At 37.4% G+C, this 12214-nt stretch overlaps 1 long non-coding RNA gene across 1 annotated transcript in view; it reads right to left on the reverse strand.

Moving 5' to 3' along the window:
• The window catches only part of LOC143694120 (uncharacterized), a 267052-nt gene that overhangs the window by 178222 nt on the left and 76616 nt on the right, over positions 1-12214 (reverse strand). Inside the window, exon 11 of the long non-coding RNA XR_013182349.1 lies at positions 5769-6021. This is a non-coding gene — a long non-coding RNA (uncharacterized LOC143694120). The remainder of the gene's footprint in view (positions 1-5768; positions 6022-12214) is intronic.

Below are 12214 nucleotides of genomic sequence, written 5' to 3' on the forward strand. Positions count from 1 at the left end.
AACATTTCAGTTTATGATAAAAAAAAAAATGCAAAGGTGTTTATGCCCCTATAATTCTCAGAAACAGAGAATTATCAAGGATCAGTCACAATTATACAACTTACACAAGCACAATTATACAAAAAGGATCTCTGGAAGTTGTGTTTGTTTTGCTTATAGATACCTTTTGCCAGAAAGGTATCTATAAGCAAAACCAAAACCAGATACCAGAAAGTGTCTGGATCATGAAGGAGGCTTCATAATATTCAAGTGCAGTGTAAACACAGCTATCTGGATAGGAAAAACTCTCCCCTTGTCAATTCCAAGTAGATCCCAAACATAATTTCCAAGGAATCCACATGAGAGGAGTCAGAGAAAAAGTAGAAATTAAGAGAATGGGTTGGATGCAATTTGTGCAAGTCATCCTCTCTGGTTATACTCTGTCTTTTATTCTCTCCTCCCATCTTCTTTTCTCTCTTTTGTTCTTTGCTTATTTAAAGGTTTTGGTTTTGGGTTTTTTTTTTTTTTTTGGGTTGGTTTTTTTTTGACAGTTCATACAATACTGGAGAGTGTAAAAGTGGGAGATGCTGGGAGATGCTTTGATAGCCAGATGGTATGCACCTTGAAAAACATGTGTGTATAGAGATAGATGATAGATAGATAGATAGATAGACAGACAGATAGAGATAGAGATATGCACACTTTCCCCTCTTTTTAATCTCTTCAGGCCCCTTCAAGCTGTCACCTCCACTGGATTAGCTCAAAGCTGAGCAGTGGTGATCCCACTGCCCTCCCTGATGACAGCAGCCATCCAGCTTCAGCCAAAGGCACGTGTGACAGGGGTCTCTCTACAGCTCTGAAAACCTTCAAGAAGTATTCACTCTGTATTTTAACCCAAGTTCTCCATTTTCCCTGGGCTTTTTTTTCTTTACTTTTTCCCACATTAGAGAAACTAGACATAGGATCATCCCATGTCATAACCAGGGATTTTGTCCTTGTGCCTCTCACAAGGGTCTTTCTAAGGTCTTTCTAAAATTGGGTTAGCAATTCTGAAATAAAAACTTTAAATAAAACATTGTAGTCAGGGGAAGCAGAGGGACACCAGAGGCTTAAATTTCAGAAGGCTTCAGAAGCTTGCAAATGAGAAAATATCCTTGGTTGATAAACATTTACCTGCCTCTACTCTTCAAGAGGAGTGTAAATGAATCCAATAAATAAATCCAATAAATCCAATAAATCTACTAAATAATGTTTAGAACAGAGCCAAGCTATGTGTTTACAGGGCCCCAAATGACAAGTTAGAAGAACTTCAGCAGAAATATGTCCACATAGTCAGTACTGGGAAAACTAAAGTCATGGCAAGCAGGGTATGACCCAGAATCCAGCCTGCAGGATGGTTCTTTATCTACAGCAATTTCCATGAGTTAAATGCAGAAAATAAAACCTGAGACAGGTTAAAAAAGAGGAGTACTGAACAGCTTCAAACTCCTGTGCTCTGCTACAGACAGAATCACCTACAGTTTTAAAGTGGTATTTGACGATGTGGCCGTATGGTTCCCATATACCTTAATGGGACTCAGGCAGCCAAATCCCTTATGCAGCACTTCAACAATGCTAAAAAACATGCCAGGCTCTACACCCATCATTTTTATTTGCTGCAGAGCATTAAAAGATCAGCTGGATCTTAAATGTTCCCATTATAAATATGGACAACTTGGACAACTGAGAAAATAGTGTCTGAGACAGAGAAGTTACTGGCAGGACCGAGACCCTGGCAGACCACAATGCTGCTGCACAGCAAGTACTACCATCAAACACTAATGTTATTGAAGCATGGGCAGGGCTGGAAATAAAGTAAAATACCTATTCTCATCTTTCAAAGTACTATTAGGAATGAGTTGATCCTTCTCATACTGAAAGATGTAACATTACTCCTCTAAAATTAAAATAAAATTAAAATAAAATTAAAATAAAGTTAAAATAAAATAAAATAAAAATTTAAAAAATAAAAATAAAATAAAAATAAAAAGAATTAAAATAGAATAAAAAATAAAATTAAAAATAAAACAAAAATAATTTAAAAATAAAATAAAATAAAATAACAAAAATAATAAAAAATTAAAAATAAAATAAAAATAAAATTAAAAATAAAATTAAAAATAGAAAAATAAAATAAAATAATAAAATAAAATATAAAAAATAAAATTAAAAATAAAAATAAAATAAATAAAATAAATAAAAATAAAATAAAATAATAAATATTTTAAATAAATAAATAAATAAAATAAAATTAATAAAATAAAATAATAAAATAAAAATTTAAAAATTAAAAAAAATTTAAAGAAAGATAAAATAAAATAAAATAAAATAAAATAAAATAAAATAAAATAAATAATAGAAATTTAAAAAATAATATTTGCCATTACATCATGGATATTTCAAAGCCTCAAATGTAGGGATTTTCATGTAGGGTTCATTGAGCTCATTATTTGTGCCTTAAAACATCTATGCTTCCTAAATATCTGTGTGGACACTGAATGACAACGTGCTAAAATTTTGAGAACATCTCAAAACAGTTTCTTTGTACTGCATTGAGCATCCAGTGCCCAAGAATATCTCTGGGTATTGGTGAAGAAAAAATCCCCAAAAATTAGCACAGACTCCCAACTGGATGACTGTTTACTTCTTCTTGGAGGTTTTTTGGTTTATGAAAACTCCTGGTTTCTGACTCCTGTTTTTAGGATGCCAGCCATGTTAAATCCCTTTTTCAAAACTAGACAAGAGCAAACTCTTCTACTAAGGCAAATCTGCCCTCGTGAGCTTTAATAAAGCAATGCCAGCTTATGTAGATTTTAATTGTGGGCTCAAGGGCCTTATTTCATTCATATCTGTATTTTTACAGTATCTGTCTAAATGACAATACAACAAAATCCTCATAACAAACTTAGCCCTGAAAAAAGAAGCTGAATTATCTTTCAAGTTTAAGTATTTGCTGCACTTAAAATGTTTTTTAAATAAATGATAAATATGAAAGGTTTCAAGAGTTAGCCTAGTTTCTGAGGAGAGCAGTTAAACAATGACTCTGATGAGATTTGAAGCCTGCATAATAAAGTTTTGCATATATGACCCTGGAGTTAATTTTTTATGCACCCTAATGCTTCTGTAGAGTGCTTCATTTTTTATTGGCTAGCTGTGATGCTTTAGCTGCACTCTTTTCTTGCTCACACAATAACAAAATGTACTGTATCTACCAAAGAAAGACCCTGTCCTGGCACTGGTTCTGAAGCAGCTTTGCTTTCACTGTACCAGTTGTATTGGTCTCCAGAACCAACCCACACAGGGTTTTGGATTAGGAATCAAAATACACAAGAACTAACATGCTTCAAGAGTCTCAGAGAAGTATTCACAAGACCACTTTCAGCCAAGGGAAGTGATTCTTCCTCAGTTCCCTCTGGAGGACAGAGGCAGACTTCTTTGGGAGCAGCTCATGTCAGCTAAGTCTCAGGGTCTCCCTCAGGTGCCTTAAATTTTTTAGAGATTTCAGTGTCAGTACTGTCAAGTCTAAGTAGCTTAGGGACAAATCTAGATGCTTGGATACTCCAAAATTATAGATAAATGCCTTAGAAGACCGCTAAATGTCTCTGACCGGTTTAGTGTCTCCCTGCCATTAATCCCAAGGGTTTCAGTCCTTTCTTTGTACATGTGCCAGACTTTCTTTTCAGTTTTTCAGACCAGAACATTTACAGTATGATCTGGAAAAGTAAATAACTTAGACTGCAAGTCAGATACCAGGTTTCTACATTTGAAACAATTTAAAGTGAAGAGCTTAATTAAGTTTTGACTTAGAGGTTAAGGTAACTAGCTTTGCACTTCTAAAACAACTTTTACTAATGGCAAATCTCTGTCTTTAGTTACATAAATACTTTTAAATGCTACTCCTTATCCAAAAAAGAATTTACAGCAAAAGAGATAGTGGGTGATACTTAGACTTTAGTATGTGGAAACCATTATCCAAAGAGAGAATCCAGACAGAGGGGAAATAGTCTGTTTATTTTACATACAGCCGTTTGAGGCATTTCTTAGGGCTTTCATATTGGTATTTCAGCTAGCATTTATTTTAACAGCCATAGGAAATCCAAATGATAAAAATTCACTACTCAAGCAGTGCTTCAACAGCTAAACTGAGGGAGCAAGACCTTCCACATCATTTTTCCTTAGAACAAACCAAACAAAAGGAGACTTCACAGCTACCACACTTATCTCTCTTCTTCTCTTCATTTATATGCTGTGCAAAAGCATAGCCACCCTAGGTCCTAGCACTGGGCTAGGATGCAATTCAGTTACAATTCTTATTGCAATTCAGTTTTAACAATTTGTTTGCCCATTTTGACTGTCTCCTTCAAGCCCTGGTGTGCACCCCAGCTGCTTGGCAGTGAAGGCTGCTCAGCCACCTGCAAGGCTCCTCTCTTGAGTCAACACTGGTGTGACCAGAGCATGATGTGAGATTTGATATATGGCAAACAGAATAGGATCACAGTACTTTTGAACTAGATCTAGATGTACAAATCAGCATGTGGCAGGACTTTACAAGTCTGCTGATATATAATAGCCACTGATATTTTAGTATTTGGGGTGATTTTAAATCCCAGATTACTTCCATCTACATTTTTAGGCACCTAGGCAGTGTTCTGATGTAAACCTTCTTTTGAAACAAGAACCTCAGAGAGGAATTGAACTTTACCACATTTTGTCTAACTGGACATTGACATAAATATGTGTGATATTTTATGAACATGCACACACACACATAGATATATATATATATATATATAAATTTGTATGTGCACCTGCACAAGACATCACATATCATTTTCAGTAGTTCCTAAGGCTACAAACACATAGGAGAAGGGAAGTGCAGATCACACAGACAGACTGTGCTGACAGGCTGAAAGAAGAGACAACATGGCACAGAGGAGAGCAGGAATTTGAAACATGAGAAATTCAGTCCAGGTCCAGTCACAGGAAAGCCCACTGATTTCAGTGCAGGCCCAGTACACTGGCAGAAGCTGCATCACTGATCTGCCACTTTTTGAAGCCAGGGCATCTAGGCTTATCAAAGAAATACACAGCATGTGTGATTTACATCCTTTGGGCTCCTGAAGATGTAAAAGACTACCAAAAGAGAAACTTTTGAATTCCCATGCTTTGTATTGGAAACCTAATCATGGCTGTGGGACTGTAAATTATTCTGAATTTAGCTGCTACATGCTAGGTCAAAATCTATCCTCATAAGTCTATAGCTTAGTTGGTTTTCATTTCAAGGTTAGTTTTTCAAGAAGAAAACCTTTCACCAACACTAATAAATGGATTCCATTTATCAGTTGCCAAATTGATGGTGTCTTCCTGTTTAAATACCATTATTTCAGTTTAACTATTTATTCCAATCTGATTGTCATGGCTATTAGCAGTTCACCAGCAAAGGCTGCTTTTTTTTTTTTTTCTTTTTAGATGATGTAATGCTGCCTGAGAGCACAGAGTTTGCAGCTACTTTTATTTATATGTGTGTGTGTGTGTGTGTGTGTGACAAACCATGATTCTTAAACAGCTCCTCTCAGCTCCCTGATGTGGTCAAAATACTGGTATGGAGTTTGACTGTCCACTTCTTGTACGTTGCACTACTGTATCATACTGATTTGTAGTTTGGCAAATTCAGCAAAAATATATGTCAATAATAGAGAACACAGAATTTTTGCAGCCATTTACACTGTTTAGAAATATTTTCTACTTACCTTCCATATTTGCAAATGACTACAAGCAGTTGAGAATAGAGATATTTATCTTGGTGATTGATGTCAATGAAAAAGAAATTAAATTTTAATCATCTGTTAAAAAACTGTTGATCCTTGGTAAGTCTGTGAGTGCATTCTTTCAAGGCTACTCCAAGGAAAAGAACAATAGCTTAAATCTTCACTGCTCCAACTGTTCTGCCATTCCTACAACTAGCAACTGTTGAGATTGAAAACTGTCATCTGGAAGTTTTTCCTGTAAAAAATGAGATTGTGTCAAGAACAAGATTTGGCTAAGAAATGCTATTTCAGCAGTTTCTTTTTTTTTTTTTTAACAGGCTATCTTATATAAAATTAAATAAGCCTTCTGGTTTCAGTGGATTTCAAGATTCTCATGACTTGTCATTCTATTTTCTTCTTTTGTAACTATAATCATTTGACTGAACAGAACTGATTTTTTCCCATCTTCTGAATCATCAGCAAGACTGAAAAGACAAAGTAACAAAAGGAGAGAAATACATTTTAAAAACCTACTCAATAATCTAACTTTCAAAAAGTTGCATCCCATAACTGGAAAGAGTAAACATTTTTAAAAGAAAAAAAAAAGAGATAAAAAGTTTAAAAACTTAAATGCTACTCATATTGTTAGTCTCAGTGACAGAAAAAGGGAGGGGGGTGGAATTAATATAACAATTTGTGAATAATAGACTGCAAAACAAATTAAAAAATAAAAGTGAGGAAACATTTTAATTAATTTAATTAATCTATTTTAAAATCTGAATGTGAGATTCTTAATAAGCATGTATAACCACACAGTTAGAACTTGTCCACACCTACCCCATAGTCATATTGTTAAAGCATTTAGATTTGTGGCACTCCAATAAAATAAGGAATTACGACTTCTTGTCTATTATCAGGGGAATCATAATGATGTAGCAGTTTTGTGTGAATTAGGGCTGCAGAATATGCCTTAAAATTAGAAAAAGAATGTATTTTAATTCTGTTTTCAAAATGACTGATTATTAATATGTTTCCTCCTTAGAGAACCAGTTATGACTAGAATTTCTGCAGTTTGGCACATCTATGGAATTCTAATGATAGTTATTTCTTCATCAGCAAGGAGAGATAGACTCAAGCTCTTCATTATTTGCCCTGTACTATCAACTCCTTTGACAAACTGTGACTCACCACTGTAGTTTCAGTGATGTTCTACAACCCTGAATTGAGCAAATTCTACTTATTTCTGTGAATACAGTCTTCAGTTCTGCTAGGTGTGTCCATATCAGACATTATCACCTTGGTTTTGGTGATGTCAGCAATGCAAGGAAGTGGTTTTACATGATGGAAATAGCTCTTTCATCCTTTATGAAAACCATGCAGTTCAGCTGCTGGCATTATATGAGTACAATGGCTGAATGTAACAGCAGGCTGTTGGAAAACAAGATTTCCTAAGCATACTATGGAAAATTCTGTTTCTGACAATCTCCTGAGGACCCCACTGCATTCATAGTGGACAGCCAGGCTCACCTAGGAAACTACAAGCTAAAGTGCTTTGTTTGGGTAAAATCTGGTTCAACAAAGCTACTTTTGTAAAGAGGAGAATGTCTGTGGCAGATTCACAGAAAAGGTGCCTGATGAGGAGCAAGAAGGAAGACCCTGCTGAAGGGTTTGAAATAGGCAGTTTTTCCTCCTTTCCCAGAGTGAATGGTTTAAAGCAATGAGGATCTAGGTGAAGACTTTTTCTTATCTCACAACCCCATTTTCTTAAATGCAGGTTTGATAATGTTTGCTTCAGTTTAGCTAGGAAATCTGTCTATCACTGACAAATCCATTTGCTTCTCCTGGGAAGGAGATGGGATCAGTCCCCACCAAGGAGCCTGTGATTGAAGCTGAGGCACAGTAACTGGGACTCAGCCTGATGTTGGGAGGATATAGGGAAAAAACAGGAAGTCTGTGGGAACAGGAAAGAAAGGAAGAAAAAAACAACCAAAAATACAGAGCAAGGATTGCCCCGCCCTGCAACCACATAGCCATGACAGCAGTTGTCTGAAATGAAAGAAGAAGGTTTTGCTCATCTCTGTTCTAGTCACTCAGAAACAAAACAAAACAAAAAACAAAAAAAAAAAAACAAACAAAAAAAAAAATCCTATTCCTCTGGCATCTCCTGTTAAGGGGTTGCAGGTTTTTCCAAAGCTGATTTAGCAAGTAGCTCTCCGTTAAAATTCATTTTGCACTCAGCTAAAACTTGAAATAAATCCACACAGGGCTACTCTAAGACTGACATGAGACATAAATGAGACATTCACTTTAAGAGCCCTGGGAGAAGCACTGGCCTTAGCCTGTGACCTGCAGTGCTTTAAGTCTACCTGCTGACCATTAGTACTGCTCTCTTATCAACTCCTTTTTAGCAGGCACTAATGCAGATTTAAGGACAATGAACTGTCTCTCCTTGCCTTGAGGTTATTTGGGTTTTAATGTGTCGTGTCTTTTTTGGTTTTTTTCCAAGAAATAAAAACTTTTAGCTAGAAAATCTTTTGTCTTGGATTAGATGCACTTGGTGATGCCAAAAATAATATAACTTTTAGATTAATAATATTTTTCAAAGAGTGAATCAGATGACTGATATCTTCATTTAATAGCCTCTGTTAGCTACTTCTGCTTATGAGAGGACATAATTTGCCTCTCTCTCATTTTATTTTTGGGAAGTTTAGCAGTGCAAGAATTCTCCCTTAGAATCACAAAGCAAAGTTGAAAACGAGAGATGCAGAAGGAGTATTTGTTAAAAAGTATATAATTGCAAGTGCCAGTTTTTCTATAAAAAGGAAGCTGAGAAGCATGCTATGAATGTTCATTTGCAAAGTCTCAAGCTGTGACTGCGTAGCTGTGAATCTCATTCCGCCATTGTCAAAGCACCGCATTGGTAATTGGCAAGAATGGATGGCTGGCCACATACAAAGTAACAAAAGTTACAAGATCAGCAGCAACTAAATATACTTTCTTCTTCTCCAAAGTGTATAATCTCCTTTTGTTCTTTTTCCTCTGAGAGCTGCATGATAGGTGATGAAGGATGAAGTTGGGGAATAAAGGGAAAGCGCAATCCCCGTGACAAAGCTGGAATCCAAGCCCTCCGCTTGCTTTCCCCTTCTCTCTGCCCTGGAGCAGAGTGTAGTGCTGTGAGAGGGGCCAAAGTGACAGCAGCATCCAGGGAGCACTCCTCAGGGTCACTTAGCAAACCCTCCAGGGACCACCAGGTGCCTGGATGTATTAAACCTCACAGCTGTATCTGCAGCCCATCCTCCCCAGGGAAATAGCATCACCAGCTGGGAGAGAGAATGTGGAAGGAAGTCCTTATTAGTACTGTGTGTCACAGTAGGATGTAAAGTGACACAACACACAACATGATGGAATGCAACTTGGTATAGCACCAGCTTTCTAAGGGGTAGGAATTTCACCTCAGCAGCAGCCCAGACTGAAAATGTCTGCTATAAATTCCTGTAATGTAGGAAAGATGCCATAAAAAGATTGTGCCTCTTTTTCTGCAACAGCTGTGAATAATTTGACATTTAGGCAACTGTGTAATAAAAATAATAAATAATCATTTAGCCAGAGCCTGTTGGATCCTTTAATAGATGCAACACTCGAGCTCCTGGAGTCTCTTGAGCATTTCTGAAATGTTATCGGAAAACACAGGTAAAAGAAGATCCCATTGGTAGCTCTGAATGTCCCCTAATGATTCCCTATCCAGATAATTTGCTTAGACTCATCACCTTTACTATCATAAATCAAACCCTGATGTGATTTTAAGTCCCTTAGCTACCCACAGAGAAAAGATATTGTATTAGATTGTTTTCTGTTGCTTTTTATCCTCTCCTGTTCCAAGAAGTTTGGTAAATAGCAAGGCGAGTTTTGAAATTATAGGAAATTTGAAAGTGTTTGGGTTGGTGTTTTTTTCTTGCTCAGTTTTGTCCTTTAGTTTGATGGAGTCTCTGAAAGAAAATTTTTACCTTTTGGTGGAGGAGGTTCTGATTTTGTGGTGTATGAAAACTGAGAGAGTTGGGTGGAGGCTTAAGGTTTACAAAAATGTTTTCTCTGGGATAAAATGGGAAATGTTTTAATTCAATTTCTGGTTGCTTTACACAAAATTAACTTTTGAAGACATGAGCTGCGCCACTCCAGCTGTGGTTCTGGAACAGTAATTGGGTGGTAGCACCATGATTGGGTGAAAGTCACCACAAAAAGTTATATAGAAGTACATCTCCGAATACTCTGACCTAAAATGGGTGCTTCTAAAAGAAGTAGGATGCAGGAGTATTCAGAATATGAAATATGAAGGTTCATTATGCAAAGAAATGTGGATATTTCAAGCTTTGTTTTATTTTGAACCTGCCAAAACCAAAACTAGTTTAAGCCATCAATGAATGAAAATTATATATCCATGCTCTGAAAAAATTGCTTTGTCTCAAAGCTGAAATTCTGCACCTTTACTTTAGCCCTTCTAAACTCTCTAATATCACAAAAGAAGTATAGTGCAAAACCACTGTTTTAACATGATTGTTTTTCTTTCTGATGGAAAACTAAACTGAACCAAACTAAAGCCCTTCCTGCATATGGCTCAGGTTCCATTTTAACATCAGAACCACATCTCCCAGTGGATTACGCTCACTGCCAAGCCCTTATAGCTCACAGTATTTGTGTGGCCAGACGGAGGGCAATATGGCAGGAACAGGTACTCTTATTTAGGAAAGGGGCCAAGAGGTGTTTTGAAAAGGATTGCAGGAGCAGGGAGACATCCAAGGAGCTGTGCAAAAGACTAAGGAAGCACTGATTAAAAGAGCTGTCATGGGGAAAGGACTAGAAATTGAAGTGATTGTTGTAGGCAGACTGGGAGGGATGCAAAAATGAAGCAGCAGATAAAAAAAACTTGGGAAAGGTGCTAGTTTTAAAGAACAGGGGTATGGCATGATTCTGATAGGGATATTTGTTACAAATTGAAGTGTCAGAATCAAAACAATTAGTTACTAAGGTGGTATTAAAGCTCAATTTTTTCAGTATAGTGAAGGTCAGAATATTTTCAAAGACTTTCAAAGACAAATTTTCAAGTTCTGTGATTCAACAGACAGCATTTTGTCCATAAGGGGAATGGGTTAAACCTGAAGTTGAAAGGCAAGAAGTCCTGTGGAAAAAAAATGGGACATTTGCATTCATCAATCTGAACTGGAGGTAAATGAGCCATCTGGAACTGAGCAGAGAAGGATGAATAGCTTCTCTGAAGAGGATGTGGAAGTGGCATCCTCTCTGAGCACTGCTTTCCAACATGGAGCTCAGTTTGGCCAGAGGGGTCCTGTGAGGGTAGCAGCAGGTGAGGCAGAGATGTGGTGGATAAGTGTGAGTGAGAGAGACATTGATAAATGTGTTCCAGGTTTGACAAAATGAGCTTGAGCAGATGTGCTGTTCTCTGCCCAAGAAGGATGCTGTGGGGCAGAACCCCTACCCAAGCAATGCACTCAGCCAGTTGACCAAGAAATGTCAATTTGCTTCAAAAAACTATTTTGCTTTGCAAAAACCACTTTTGACTGTCTCTGCTACCTCTGAAGAGCTAAGTCCCCCTTTCAGAACAGCTCTAGGCAGCTCTGTGAGGGCAGGCAGGAGGCACAGGGATCCAGGAGCAGGCTTTACACATGCTGCAGTCCCAAAAACCCACCCACACTGCTTAGCAAATTCCAGCTGAATTAACAAGAACTCATGAGTCCATGCCTCAAGACTCTCAAGGTACCAGGGACCTGCTCTCAGCATAAAATAACCCTTCTGCACAACAAACATCCTCCATGAGGCCAGGGAGGAAGGGGATGGATTCAAACTTGCCCCTCACCTCTGAACAAATCTGGGAGTGCAGCCATGGTGTTTGTAGTGCAGGCAGTTTGAAGGGCTCTCAACTATCTCTGCTAAAAACATAGTCTCATATATCATACATGGATAAGCCATCCCTTTTTCCTCCTCTGTAAAAATCTGTTTAACCAGTTAATGACCTCCTTGGCAGCATTGCCAATCCTGATAATGGCTTGGGAGGAAGCCCTGGGAATATCACCTACATCACAGTTCATCACTGTCTCCTTCTTCCCTCATTTCTCCCCATCAAACAAATGTTCTTCCCTAAAGCCTTTCTGTTGCTTTTTAGTTTGATTTTCCAATAACTCTCCCTGCTTTGTTGCACTGAACTCATCTATTCAAAGACAAAACCCCTATATAGTTAAACAGTAATTATGGAAAGGGCCAGGGAACATGGACCTACACCCACAGCAGCACAGTCATAAAATAGTTCTGCCCCAGATCCATAAGCACTGCATAGTCTATTTTGAACAATCTCCTGAGAATTTTGTGAGTTTTACAGGGCAACATAAGGTTAGGCAGGCCTTTAGTAGATCATGGTGAGTAGCATCAAGTTTCTGTCA

The sequence above is a fragment of the Agelaius phoeniceus genome, chromosome 1, assembly GCF_051311805.1.
Source record: "Agelaius phoeniceus isolate bAgePho1 chromosome 1, bAgePho1.hap1, whole genome shotgun sequence".
NCBI classification, from domain to species: Eukaryota; Metazoa; Chordata; class Aves; order Passeriformes; family Icteridae; genus Agelaius; species Agelaius phoeniceus.